Raw genomic sequence first — 13,477 nt, 5'->3', positions numbered from 1 at the left:
ACAGTGTCATATCATAACTGTCAGCACAGGCCTCACTGCCTTAGTTCCACCACATATAAACTGTGAAACCTGGGCCTTGTCATTTTTCTTCTCTGTGTCTCAGTTTCCTCATCTATACAATAGGGATAATAATAGTACCTACCTCATGGGGTTGTTAGGAAGCTTGAATGAATTAATATATGTAAAGCACTTGGGATAGTGCTTAGCTCATAGTAGGTATTATATATTAGTTGTCATTATGAAATTACCATTACTTTGGGGAAATATCCCAGTGATATTTTCAGAGAAGATAAATGTGTATGTGAAGATTAAAGGACATCAAAACAAAGCCAGGTGGGACTTCCCTGGTGGTGCAGTGGTTGAGAATCTGCCTGCCAATGCAAGGGACATGGGTTCGATCCCTGGCCCAGGAAGATCCCACATGCCGTGGAGCAACTAAGCCCGTGCACCACAACTACTTAGCCTGTGCTCTAGAGCCCGTGAGCCACAACTACTGAGCCCATGTGCCACAACTACTGAAGCCCACACGCCTAGAGCCCATGCCCTGCAGCAAGAGAAGCCACCACAGTGAGAAGCCCACGCACCACAATGATGAGAAGCCCACGCACAACAAAGAGTAGCCCCCTCTCGCTGCAACTAGAGGAAGCCCGCGCACAGCATTGAAGACCCAACACAGCCAAAAATAAGCTAGTTAATTAATTAATTAATTAATTAATTAAAAGAAAACAAAAACAAAGCCTGGTGGTTGCCAGAGGGGAGGGAGTTTGGGGGAGGAAAGAAAAAGGTGAGGGAGATTACGAGGTACAAACTTCCAGTTGCAAAATAAATGTGTCACGGGTATGAAACGTACAGTGTGGGGAATATCGTCGATAATTATGGAATACCTTTGGATGGTGACATATTATAACTAGACTTATCCTGGTTATCAGTTTGAAATGTATAGAAAAATTGAATCACTATGTTGAGTAACAGGAACTAACAGTGTTAATTATACTCCAAAAACAAACAAACAAATCCATAGAAAAAGAGATCAGATTTGTGGTTACAAATGCGTAGTTTGTACCTTTTGCTTGTCTTCATCCGATTCCCCCTCCCTCCACACCGTGGAGGGAGGGGGAATCGGATGAAGACAAGCAAAAGGTACAAACTCCCAGTTATAAGTAAGTACGAGGGATGTAATGTACAGCATGATAAAGATAATTAACATGGCTCTCTGTTATACATGAAAGTTGCTAAGAGATTAAATCCTAAGAGTTCTCATCACAAGGAAAAAATTTTCTCTATTTTTAAAATTTTGTATCTATGAGATGATGGATGTTTACTAAACCTATTATGATAATCATTTCATGATGTATGTAAGTCACCTCATGGTCACAAGGTGGCTGCTCCACATCCATCCTCACAAGCATGCTCCAGGCCAGAAAAAGAAAAAGGGAATAGCAAGGGGAACCTCCTCCTGCCTATTTCAAGCAAGCAAAATGTTGCCAGAACCTCCAGTAAACTTTTCCTTACATCTCATTCATCCAGACTGTCACATGGATACACTTAACTTTAAGCAACACTGGGAAACATTGGTTTTCAGCTGGAAACACTGCTATATTGGACAGGATTGGATTTCTTTAATAAGGAAGATGGGGAAAATGCATATTTAACCACCAGCAGGATGTGTTATATCTATCCTAATATAGCAAAATATAGTAAAAAAGAAAAAAAAAACCAAAACAAAAACATTATAAAAGCTTGAAAAATGAAATACATCTAACTGTACTGACATATAGGGACTTCCACTGGTGTAAAGATGCCTAACACACTGAAGAATGCAAGATAACATTTTATGGATAAAAAGCTACTGTTAGGGGTGGTTTGGGGAAAAAAATGTTTTAACTAAAAACACTGAACTTTTAGCATTTCTGCCAAACTAGTTTTTTTTCTTTTCTTTTTTTTTTTTTTTGTGCCTTTTGTAAGGCAACAAAGTAAAACAAGCAGCTTCTGCTCCCAAGACTGGACATTCTCCTTTTGGCAGCTCTCTTTGTACTTCCAATTTATGTGGTTTGTTTAATTAAAAATATGAAGAATTTTCCTTCCCAAATTCTTTCCCACATTCTGATTCCCAATATCTGGGCCCCAGGGATTTCTCTATCTGCTTTTTCTAATCTCCCAGAGCAATCTAAAAGAGGCCACCTTAACTTCTTCGTCCTCTAATGCTAGCCTGCCATGTGAGAGTGAGGAAAAAGTCTATTGTTTCCGTTTCTGTTTTCTTCTCTGGCCACCTTGGGATCAGATATAAAAATTATCAATATACATGCAAAGTGCTTGGTAAGTCATTGAAGATATGGGCAATGAAGCGTAAATTGTCCTAACGTTATAGCTGTACACATTCTTTTGGAAATCATCTCGGGGGTTCTGGGGCTGAAGTCAGTACTGAAATGGCTTGCCTTTAGATTCAATAATAGGAATGAAAATTTCACAACACGGAGTGGAAACACCAGCAAGGTGGATGCTTCTCTTTCCCTCTTGCAGGGCATGCCAGAGGACCTGCTCTTCTTCTACGACCACCTCAGAAAGGTCATTGGGGTCACTGGAGTGGAGCTTCTCTACTGCTACCACTGCTACATGGCCACACACTTCGTCCTCCAGGCCACCATCTAGACCCACCGCATCTGGAAGAAAAGGTCCTCCCACACCGGGTAACCTTCACCAATTGGAACGCAGCCAAGCAGGGGTGCCAGGCTGTATGGCTGGTGGACTCACAGCCACCAGCTGATTCAAGGTTGTTGTGTTTTGTGACATCAGTGAGAACGAGACTGAGAAGGGCTTCTACTGCAAGGGGAGTCTCAGGAAAGGTCCAAGCCTGGGGTTCTTATCTTACCGCCCTTCGTCATCTGCGTGAAGCTGGACCTGCGGTGGGGGGAGGTCAGGGGGAGGAGCGATTGAGGACAACCTGACAACCTGAGGCCCCTGCATCAGTAGGAGGGTGGGGACTTCCTTTACTTCAGGGGACAGACCCACAGCAACCACTCCCAGACAAGGATCCAGACACCACTCTGCGACGCATCTCACCTCCCTGCTGTCTGATCAGGAGTTTTTTGTAACTTCTAGGTGTGATGCCCCACTCCGCAACCTTCACCTTCTGAAGTGCTCTGGCTCCCTGGAACTGAACTGGCGGGTACGACAGTGGAAACCTTTTGCGTGCAGTCCTGCAGGAGATGAGGCTTGTCCACCAGCATGGTGGTAGATGTCAGGGGCTGACCCTGGACACAAGCTGCCTGGTCGCCTTGGACCTCACACCCTGGCTGCGTGACCTCAGCCAGTCTCCACTAGTTTTACTCATTTAAAATGGAAAATTGCCTGTTTATTTCAGGAGGGAGGCATGTTTTCAGCCTTGAATGAAATAAAAGTTAATCTATAAAGTTTTAAAAAAACTAATGTAGTTTAGTAAAACTGGCTTCTCAACCTTTACAAATGTATTTCGTGAAACTTTTCACCCATTGAAACCCAGCAATCTCCATTTTATGTTCCCTAAAAGAACAGCACTATGAATGTTTTCATAGGTTGTCAAACAAATAGGAGACCAGTTTATGGCAGCATTCAGAAACCAGGGCAAGCCAAGCAGTGAAATCACATCCTGTGTCATTTGGGATGCTGATATACCTGACTCGTTAAACCCAAGCTGCACAACTGTTCTCGTCAGCTCCTTACTGGCTTTTGAGTAACCATCTTCCTTCTTACTCCATGTTGCTTTCTGACATCTTTGAATAATTATCATTTTCAGACATTTGGACAAAGGAGAAAATGCCTTGGCTCCACTATCAGTTCCCTTCATAGCACTGAACATGTGATCACCCTGGAGTCTTGGTTCTCCTTTTCTCCCTGAGGACATAGGTATTGAAAAGAGAATTGGCTCAAGCTAACTGGTCCTACCCATCTGATATATGGTTGCTAATGTGATATGATTAGCAAGACAGGTTGGGTATGATGTTGTGGCTGTGTGGCCACAGAATTTTGATTTATTCCACAGGCCCTTTTGCTATTTTATTACTTTCCCCACTCAGGTCCATTTTTTTTAACTTGTGAGAAAAAAAATGTTACAGTTAGGTTATGGCTATATGGCACTACTACATTAGCCATTTTCTATTCAATTTTCAGTTTTGACTGTCATAAAGTCTAAGCTTTAAAGCACTGATATGAATCATTCCGAGTTGTTTTGCTCCTTAAGACAATATAATAGCCAGGTCTGAAAGTTCCCAGTCTGGTTATGAATGTAATTCAACCAGCCAGGCAGTGATCCAGTCCATTGCTCAGCCATCGAACCCCAACAAAAAGGTAGTTTCGTCAGTTACAACAAGCTTGTCTAAAGGTTTATAATTTGACTAATGCTCTTTTAACAGACTAGTTTTCCAGAGTGCGTCTGGAAAGTGTGTCTGGAAAATAGAGAAATACAAGTAGGGAAGAGGGGGATCATCTTTAGATGTGTTCACCATGTTTCCCTCCAGTTCTGTTTTTAGCATTTGACTACACAGTCTGTTCAAAGTCCAGATAAATTTTTGCTTCCCACAGATCATCATTCTTTCCATTCATCCCCAAACCATTCATCATCATCTCCAAAGTATGTTCTGACTTATGCCGCACTTTGAAAGGATACACCCAAGGCTGGACATGAAATATTATCAGACACTAGGACTACAAAAATTAAATGTTTAGCTTTGTTCATGGACGCTCCCCAAGTTTGGTATGTACATTCATGCTTCTGCCACATGCCATCCTATACCTTTTGTATAAAATACCCCTTGATTCCCTCACACAACTGGTTAATTCTTCAAGATCCTTTACCAGTCATATCAAGTGTCACTTCTTCTAGAATGTCTTCCTTTACCTCTCCCCATAGGTAATCAATGATTCAATAACAACTTCCATTTTTCAGTACTTCCTATAGCCAGAAAATATACTTTTTTGAAGTTTTTATCCTTCACGATTATCCCTAAGTCATTATTTAACTCTCACAACTATATTATGGGCTGGATATTACCCAATCAACGGAAGAGGAAACTGCAACTTAAAGAGGTGAAAGTGACATTCTTAAGGCTACACAGCTAGTACATGGTAGAGGCAAGATTTGAACCCCAGCTCTGTGGTCTATATTCTAAGCCACTATAGCACTGTCTCCCAAAGACTGACACATAAACCACTGCTGAGAGATGATTTGAGACAGAAAATGATATAAAGATATTCTGCACTATTTATTCATTCTTTGTAAAACATACAGAGAATAAGAAAACAAATCAATTCTCAGCATTTTGCCAAATTTGCTTCATATTTTTATTTTGAAGACCTATTTATTGCCCTCCCAGATCTCATTCTTCAACCCTCCTCAGAGGTAACCACCATCCTAAATTTAGTGGTTACCATTCCTTTGCAAGTTTTTTAACAACTACTGGTAAGAACACATTTATCAATAAATATGTAGTGTTGTTTTGCTTGTGTTCAAACTTTATATAAATAACACACCATATGTATTATTTTGCAGCTTGTTTTGTTCACTCAACATTGTTATTGATATTTATTTTTTTGATACACATGGTTTTTGTTCCTGCATTTTAAATACTGTAGACCAACCCATTATATCAATATGTCAGATTTATTTATACATGCTCCTCTTGACTGACATATAAATGACTTCCACTGTTTGATATTACAAATAATGCTGCACTTAGCGTTCATGTGCATGTCTCATTGTGTACATGTACTGGATTTTCTCTAGGATACAAACCGAAAAGCAGAATTTCTAGGTCATAGTATAGGTATCTTCAACTTTAAAAAGTATTGCAAAGTTGCTCTCCAAAATGTATCAATTTACACATCCATCAGCAGTTTATGAGTTCCCTTTTCTGAAAATCATCAACAGACTTCTTAGTTTTTGCCAACCTTGCAAGTGGGAAATTTTATTTCATAGGGTTTTTTTAATTTGCATTTCCTGACATTAGTAAGATTGAAGATCTTTTCATAGATTTATTGGCCATTTGGATTTCTTCATTTGTGACTTGCCCATTTTCCCTTTTAGAAATTATTTTTAAAACTTCTGTCTAGGAAAATTCATTTTTCTTGATGTGCAGTTTAATCAGTGTTGACAAATGCATGGAGTTGCATAATCAGCATCAAAAAAGAAGATATGGGACATGATCCCCCTCTGTAGTCAATCCCCCTCTGTATCCAAGATCCCCGTTAACTTATTTTCCATACCAATAGTTTTGTCTTATCCAGAATGTCATATAAATGGAACTATACCGTATGTAGATCTTTGATGTTTGGCTTCTTTCACTAAGCATAATGTGTTTAAGATTCATTCATGTTGTTCCTTTCTGTTGCTGAGTGGCATTCCATTATATGAATGTACTACAGTGTGTTTCTCCACTTACCAGTTGAAGGATTGTTTCTAAATTTGGGCAATTATGAATAAAGCTGCTATGAAAATTTTCCATATAGGTTTTTGTGAGGCATCCTCACCAGCACTCGGCATTATCAGAGATTTTTTTGAGGTTGGCCATTAGAATATAGAGGTACCTCATTGTGGTTTCAATTTGCATTTAACTAATTATTAATAATGTTGAGCACCTTTTCATGTGCATATTTGTTATCCATACATCTTCTTTGGTGAAGCATCTGTTCAAATTTTGTCCATTTTACAAACTGGGTCATTTGTTTCCTTATTGTTGATAAAATAATACTGTTAATACAAGTCCATTATCAGAAATATGATTTGCAATATTTTCTTCCAGTCTGTGGTGAGCTCCCCTTCCCATCTCTGATCTTCCTATCAGTGAAGAAGGTTTAACCACCTGCATGTTAATTGGCAAGATGGCATTAAATCACCTTCTCAGGTAAATTTTCCTCACACTGGGCAGGATCCAACTTTTTATGATTAAAACCAAAGGATGTCAACAAGTCAGAATTTTCTTTTTTGCTTAAAATTTCTGTTTTAATATTTTTAAGCTGTTTATTTTGGAATAATTATACTTTGACAGAGAGTTGCAAAAAAAAATGTACAGGAAGTCCGGTGTACGCTGTACCCAGTTTCTCCCAGTGGTTAACATCCTGAATAACTGTACTATAACGTCACACCTAGAAACTGATAATGGTACAATCCACAGAGCTTATTCAGATTTCACCAGTTTTCCATGCACTCATGTGTGTGTGTGTGTACGTTCATGTGTGTGTAGTCCTATGCAACTATATCTCACATGTGGATTTGCATGACTACCACCGCAGTCAAGATACAGAACTGTTCCCAGAGCCCTCTCGTGGGATCCCTTTATACCCATATCTACCACTCCCTTAACCTCTATCCCTAACCCCTAGAAATCACTAATCTGGCCTCCATTTCTAATTTTGTGATCTCGATATTATTATTTAAATGTATTCACCTGGAGATTCATTCAGGTTGTGGCAGGTATCGATAGTTCATTCCTTTTTATTGCTGAGTGTCATCTTGTGGCACGGATGCACCACAGCTTAACCATTCACCTGCTGAAGGACATCTAGATTGTTTCCAGTTTTTAGCTATTATGAAGAAAGCTGCTCTGAATATTAATGCACAGGTTTTTGTGTGCACGTAAGTTTTCATTTCTCTGGAAAAAAGTGACAGTTCAGTTGGGTTTCTTTTCTTATACATTAGTATTAAAACTTAGCAAATATTTTTCTGAAATGCTTCACATAAACAATTTTTCTCCTTTAGTCTATTAATATGGAGAATTACATCGATATATTTTCTGTTTTTAAACTATAGTAGAAAGGTAGGTTGCACCTATATTGTGTCATTGAGTAAGGAATTTGTGCTTTATAAAATGATATGGAACAATAAAATATTTATAAAGAAAAGTAATACTTTTATGTAGACAAATCTGGCCAAAGAGCGTAGGATTGATTGAAGTGGGGAGAGACAGAAAATAGATGATGGGGCCAGGTGAAAAAAATAATAATAACTTTATAATGAAAGGATTGGGGGCATGAGAACTAGGAGATTCCTATTCTCATCCCATTTATGTCACTAGTTATATACACAACCTTCAGGAAGTCATTTACCTTTTCTTGACTTCAGTTACCTCATATGTAAGAGTGATTTGGCCTGGATCTGCAACATCATTATTGTTTTCAAACGTGCAACTCTATAATTCTAAACAATGAGGGAATGGTCAGGTTTTTCAGTGTGAAAGAAAAACACGTATCAAGTATCTTTTCCGACCACAACGCTATGAGACTAGATATCAATTACAGGAAAAGACCTGTAAAAAATACAAACACATGGAGGCTACACAATACATTACTTAATAACGAAGTGATCACTGAAGAAATCAAAGGGGAAATCAAAAAATACCTAGAAACAAATGACAATGGAGATACGACGACCCAAAACCTATGGGACGCAGCAAAAGCAGTGCTAAGAGGGAAGTTTATAGCAATACAAGCCTACCTCAAGAAACAGGAAACATCTCGAATAAACAACCTAACCTTGCACCTAAAGCAATTAGAGAAAGAAGAACAAAAAAACCCCAAAGCCAGCAGAAGGAAAGAAATTATAAAGATCAGGTCAGAAATAAATGAAAAAGAAATGAAGGAAACAATAGCAAAAATCAATGAAACTAAAAGCTGGTTCTTTGAGAAGATAAACAAAATTGATAAACCATTAGCCAGACTCATCAAGAGAAAAAGGGAGAAGACTCAGATCAATAGAATTAGAAATGAAAAAGGAGAAGTAACCACTGACACTGCAGAAATACAAAAGATCATGAGAGATTACTACAAGCAACTCTATGCCAATAAAATGGACAACCTGGAAGAAATGGACAGATTCTTAGAAAGGCACAAACTGCCGAGACTGAACCAGGAAGAAATAGAAAATATGAACAGACCAATCACAAGCACTGAAATTGAAACTGTGATTAAAAACCTTCCAACAAACAAAAGCCCAGGACCAGATGGCTTCACAGGTGAATTCTATCAAACATTTAGAGAAGAGCTAACACCTATCCTTCTCAAACTCTTCCAAAATATTGCAGAGGGAGGAACACTCCCAAACTCATTCTACGAGGCCACCATCACCCTGATACCAAAACCAGACAAAGATGTCACAAAGAAAGAAAACTACAGGCCAATATCACTGATGAACATAGATGCAAAAATCCTCAACAAAATACTAGCAAACAGAATCCAACAGCACATTAAAAGGATCATACACCATGATCAAGTGGGGTTTATCCCAGGAATGCAAGGATTCTTCAATATACGCAAATCAATCAATGTGATACATCATATTAACAAACTGAAGGAGAAAAACCATATGATCATCTCAATAGATGCAGAGAAAGCTTTCGACAAAATTCAACACCCATTTATGATAAAAGCCCTGCAGAAAGTAGGCATAGAGGGAACTTTCCTCAACATAATAAAGGCCATATATGACAAACCCACAGCCAACATTGTCCTCAATGGTGAAAAACTGAAACCATTTCCACTAAGATCAGGAACAAGACAAGGTTGCCCACTCTCACCACTATTATTCAACATAGTTTTGGAAGTGTTAGCCACAGCAATCAGAGAAGACAAAGAAATAAAAGGAATCCAAATCGGAAAAGAAGAAGTAAAGCTGTCACTATTTGCAGATGACATGATACTATACATAGAGAATCCTAAAGATGCTACCAGAAAACTCCTAGAGCTAATCAATGAATTTGGTAAAGTAGCAGGATACAAAATTAATGCACAGAAATCTCTTGCATTTCTATACACTAATGACGAAAAATCTGAAAGTGAAATTAAGAAAACACTCCCATTTACCATTGCAACAAAAAGAATAAAATATCTAGGAATAAACCTACCTAAGGAGACAAAAGACCTGTATGCAGAAAATTATAAGACACTGATGAAAGAAATTAAAGATGATACAAATAGATGGAGAGATATACCATGTTCCTGGATTGGAAGAATCAACATTGTGAAAATGACTCTACTACCCAAAGCAATCTACAGATTCAATGCAATCCCTATCAAACTACCACTGGCATTTTTCACAGAACTAGAACAAAAAATTTCACAATTTGTATGGAAACACAAAAGACCCCGAATAGCCAAAGCAATCTTGAGAACGAAAAATGGAGCTGGGGGAATCAGGCTCCCTGACTTCAGACTATATTACAAAGCTTCAGTAATCAAGACAGTTTGGTACTGGCACAAAAACAGAAATATAGATCAATGGAACAGGATAGAAAGCCCAGAGATAAACCCACACACATATGGGCACCTTATTTTTGATAAAGGAGGCAAGCATATACAGTGGAGAAAAGACAGCCTCTTCAATAAGTGGTGCTGGGAAAATTGGACAGGTACATGTAAAAGTATGAAAATAGAACACTCCCTGACACCATGCACAAAAATAAACTCAAAATGGATTAAAGACCTAAGTGTAAGGGCAGACACTATCAAACTCTTAGAGGAAAACATAGGCAGAACACTCTATGACATACATCACAGCAAGATTCTTTTTGACCCAGCTCCCAGAGAAATGGAAATAAGAACACAAATAAACAAATGGGACCTAATGAAACTTAAAAGCTTTTGCACAGCAAAGGAAACCATAAACAAGACCAAAAGACAACCATCAGAATGGGAGAAAATATTTGCAAATGAAGCAACTGACAAAGGATTAATCTCCAAGATTTACAAGCAGCTCATGCAGCTCAATAACAAAAAAACGAATAACCCAATCCAAAAATGGGCCGAAGACCTAAATAGACATTTCTCCAAAGAAGATATACAGATGGCCTACAGACACATGAAAGAATGCTCAACATCATTAATCATTAGAGAAATGCAAATCAAAACTACAATGAGATATCATCTCACACCGGTCAGAATGGCCATCATCAAAAAATCTAGAAACAATAAATGCTGGAGAGGGTGTGGAGGAAAGGGAACACTCTTGCACTGTTGGTGGGAATGTAAATTGATACAGCCACTATGGAGAACAGTATGGAGGTTCCTTAAAAAACTACAAATAGAACTACCATACGACCCAGCAATCCCACTACTGGGCATATACCCTGAGAAAACCATAGGTCAAAAAGAGTCATGTACCAAAATGTTCATTGCAGCTCTATTTACAATAGCCAGGACATGGAAGCAATCTAAATGTCCATCGACAGATGAATGGATAAAGAAGATGTGGCACATATATACAATGGAATATTACTCAGCCATAAAAAGAAATGAAATGGAGGTATTTGTAATGAGGTGGATGGAGTTAGAGTCTGTCATACAGAGTGAAGTAAGTCAGAAAGAGAAAAACAAATACAGTATGCTAACACATATATACGGAATCTAAGGGGAAAAAAAAAAAAAAAAAAAAAAAAGAGGCCATGAAGAACCTAGTGGCAAGACGGGAATAAAGACACAGACCTACTAGAGAATGGACTTGAGGATATGGGGAGGGGGTGGGGTGAGATGTGACAGGGTAAGAGAGTGTCATGGACATATATACACTACCAAATGTAAAATAGATAACTAGTGGGAAGCAGCCGCATAGCACAGGGAGATCAGCTCGGTGCTTTGTGACCATCTAGAGGGATGGGATGGGGAGGGTGGGAGGGAGGGAGATGCAAGAGGGAAGAGAAATGGGAACATATTGTATATGTATAACTGATTCACTTTGTTATAAAGCAGAAGCTAACACACCATTGTAAGGCAATTATACTTCAATAAAGATGTTAAAAAAAAAAAAAAAAAAAAAAAAAAAAAAAAGAAAAACAGAAGATGGATATGATCGGCGTCTTGAAGGTAAAAATCAATTTGGCTCAGCCGCTGATTGAATGTAGAGCACAAGAAGAGTTGTCAGAAAGACTTCCAAACTTCAAAGCTAAGTGACAGAGAAAAGGCATTGCTATTAGTTCAATGGAAATGGAACTCAGCAAGATAAGGTCATTTTGGTGGAAGGACTTGGTAAGTTTAATTTTGGATGTGTTTTGCCTGCGGACAAAGTAGGTGTGTTGTACAACACCAAGAGACATATGGTAGTCTGTGTAAATGGCCCCCTTCACTCCAGAAATTGTATAGTATACAGTCTGCATAGCCATTCACAACAGTCTTAACTCTGGACATCCAGGTGGAAATGCCCAAAAGACAGCTGGATAGGAGTCTGGAATTTGGGAAGGAGGATGCCTGGGAAATGTTGGCTTGGAGTTAAGTGGTTAGAGGTGCGTAATACATAGACACTGTACATTGAGAAAGAAATGCATCCTGTGAATAGAACCAAACCCTCAGCTGTAATCAAATGTATGATTCAGTTGGATTCTTTCCATATACATATACTCGAGCATTACAAATGTTTGTTTTGTAGTAGTTAGGGTATTCTCTATCTCATTCTGTGCATAATGTTGCATAAAAATAATCTGTACTCAAATTTTTATAGCCTAATTACAGATTACTCACTCCTCTAATAATCAGATGGTTCTAAAATTAGCAAGAAGTAATATGTCTAGGATCAAGCATTTGGTTGAAAATGAAAAAAGAAATTTATTGCCCAACAGATGCATCCAAAAGTTTTATTCTTACCAAAAGAGATTAGGTTATAAAAATGGGCAAACATTCAGAGGGTCTTATCTTCTTCAGATAAAATGAAGAACTCCTCCTAAATTGTATTTATTTTTATGTATTCAGTCTGCACGTTGCTGTCATGAATCTTTCTGGTTGATGGTTAGTCTGTTTTAAGAAAGTTTTATTTCTAGGGAGGATGCCAGGCTGAGGCTGAATTATGAGACATAAAATTGAAGCTTACCATTGAGAGGACCACCCCTGTTACCTTTGAGTTAATCCAACTGATCTTTGTGAACTCTTGCTAGGGAATACATAGTGTGACTAAGTAACTCAACAAAACAGATATTCCTGACCTATATTTTCTAATGTGTGTTGACCTTCAAAGTCAAAATGATTATTAGCTTTATTTACATACTCATTAATTTATGAAGTCTTTAGGTACTGAGCTGGTGTATGAACCAGGCAAGAAAATAAATTTGCTATGTTATAAACATAAGATTTCTGCTCAAATTGTATTACCCAGCTTAATCACACTTAAATCAATAAAATGACTTTTGCCAGTTTCCAAAAGTCAATCCCTCTCAAAGAACTAAGATTTACCGTTATTAAGAAGAATCAAAACAATGATCCATAGTCTGTGAAGACATTCCTGAAGACAGTCCCACAAATTTTTCAAATAATTAGTGCAATAGAGTTGGCCAAGATGACTCCTTTAAAGGACTGTTATGTTTATAAATAAATTCAGTCACATTGTTTGATTATAATAGTTGTATGGTTTTGCGGAAAGAACATGGATTTTGTTATCAGGCATATCTGACTTCGATTATTGATTTCACCTCTTAAACAGATGTATGACTATGGGCCACTGTTTTTCAGTTTTTTTCCAATTTTTTGTTGT

The 13,477-nt window shown here is 38.1% G+C and overlaps 1 long non-coding RNA gene across 1 annotated transcript in view; it reads left to right on the top strand.

Moving 5' to 3' along the window:
* LOC309652098 overlaps positions 1 to 13,477 on the top strand; it is a 217,615-nt gene that overhangs the window by 77,592 nt on the left and 126,546 nt on the right. The gene's annotated exons all lie outside the window — the stretch shown is intronic.

The sequence above is a fragment of the Balaenoptera physalus genome, assembly GCF_965194825.1.
Source record: "Balaenoptera physalus genome assembly, chromosome: X".
In the NCBI taxonomy this organism is placed as follows: Eukaryota; Metazoa; Chordata; class Mammalia; order Artiodactyla; family Balaenopteridae; genus Balaenoptera; species Balaenoptera physalus.
This window is presented reverse-complemented; position numbering and strand designations above follow the sequence as displayed.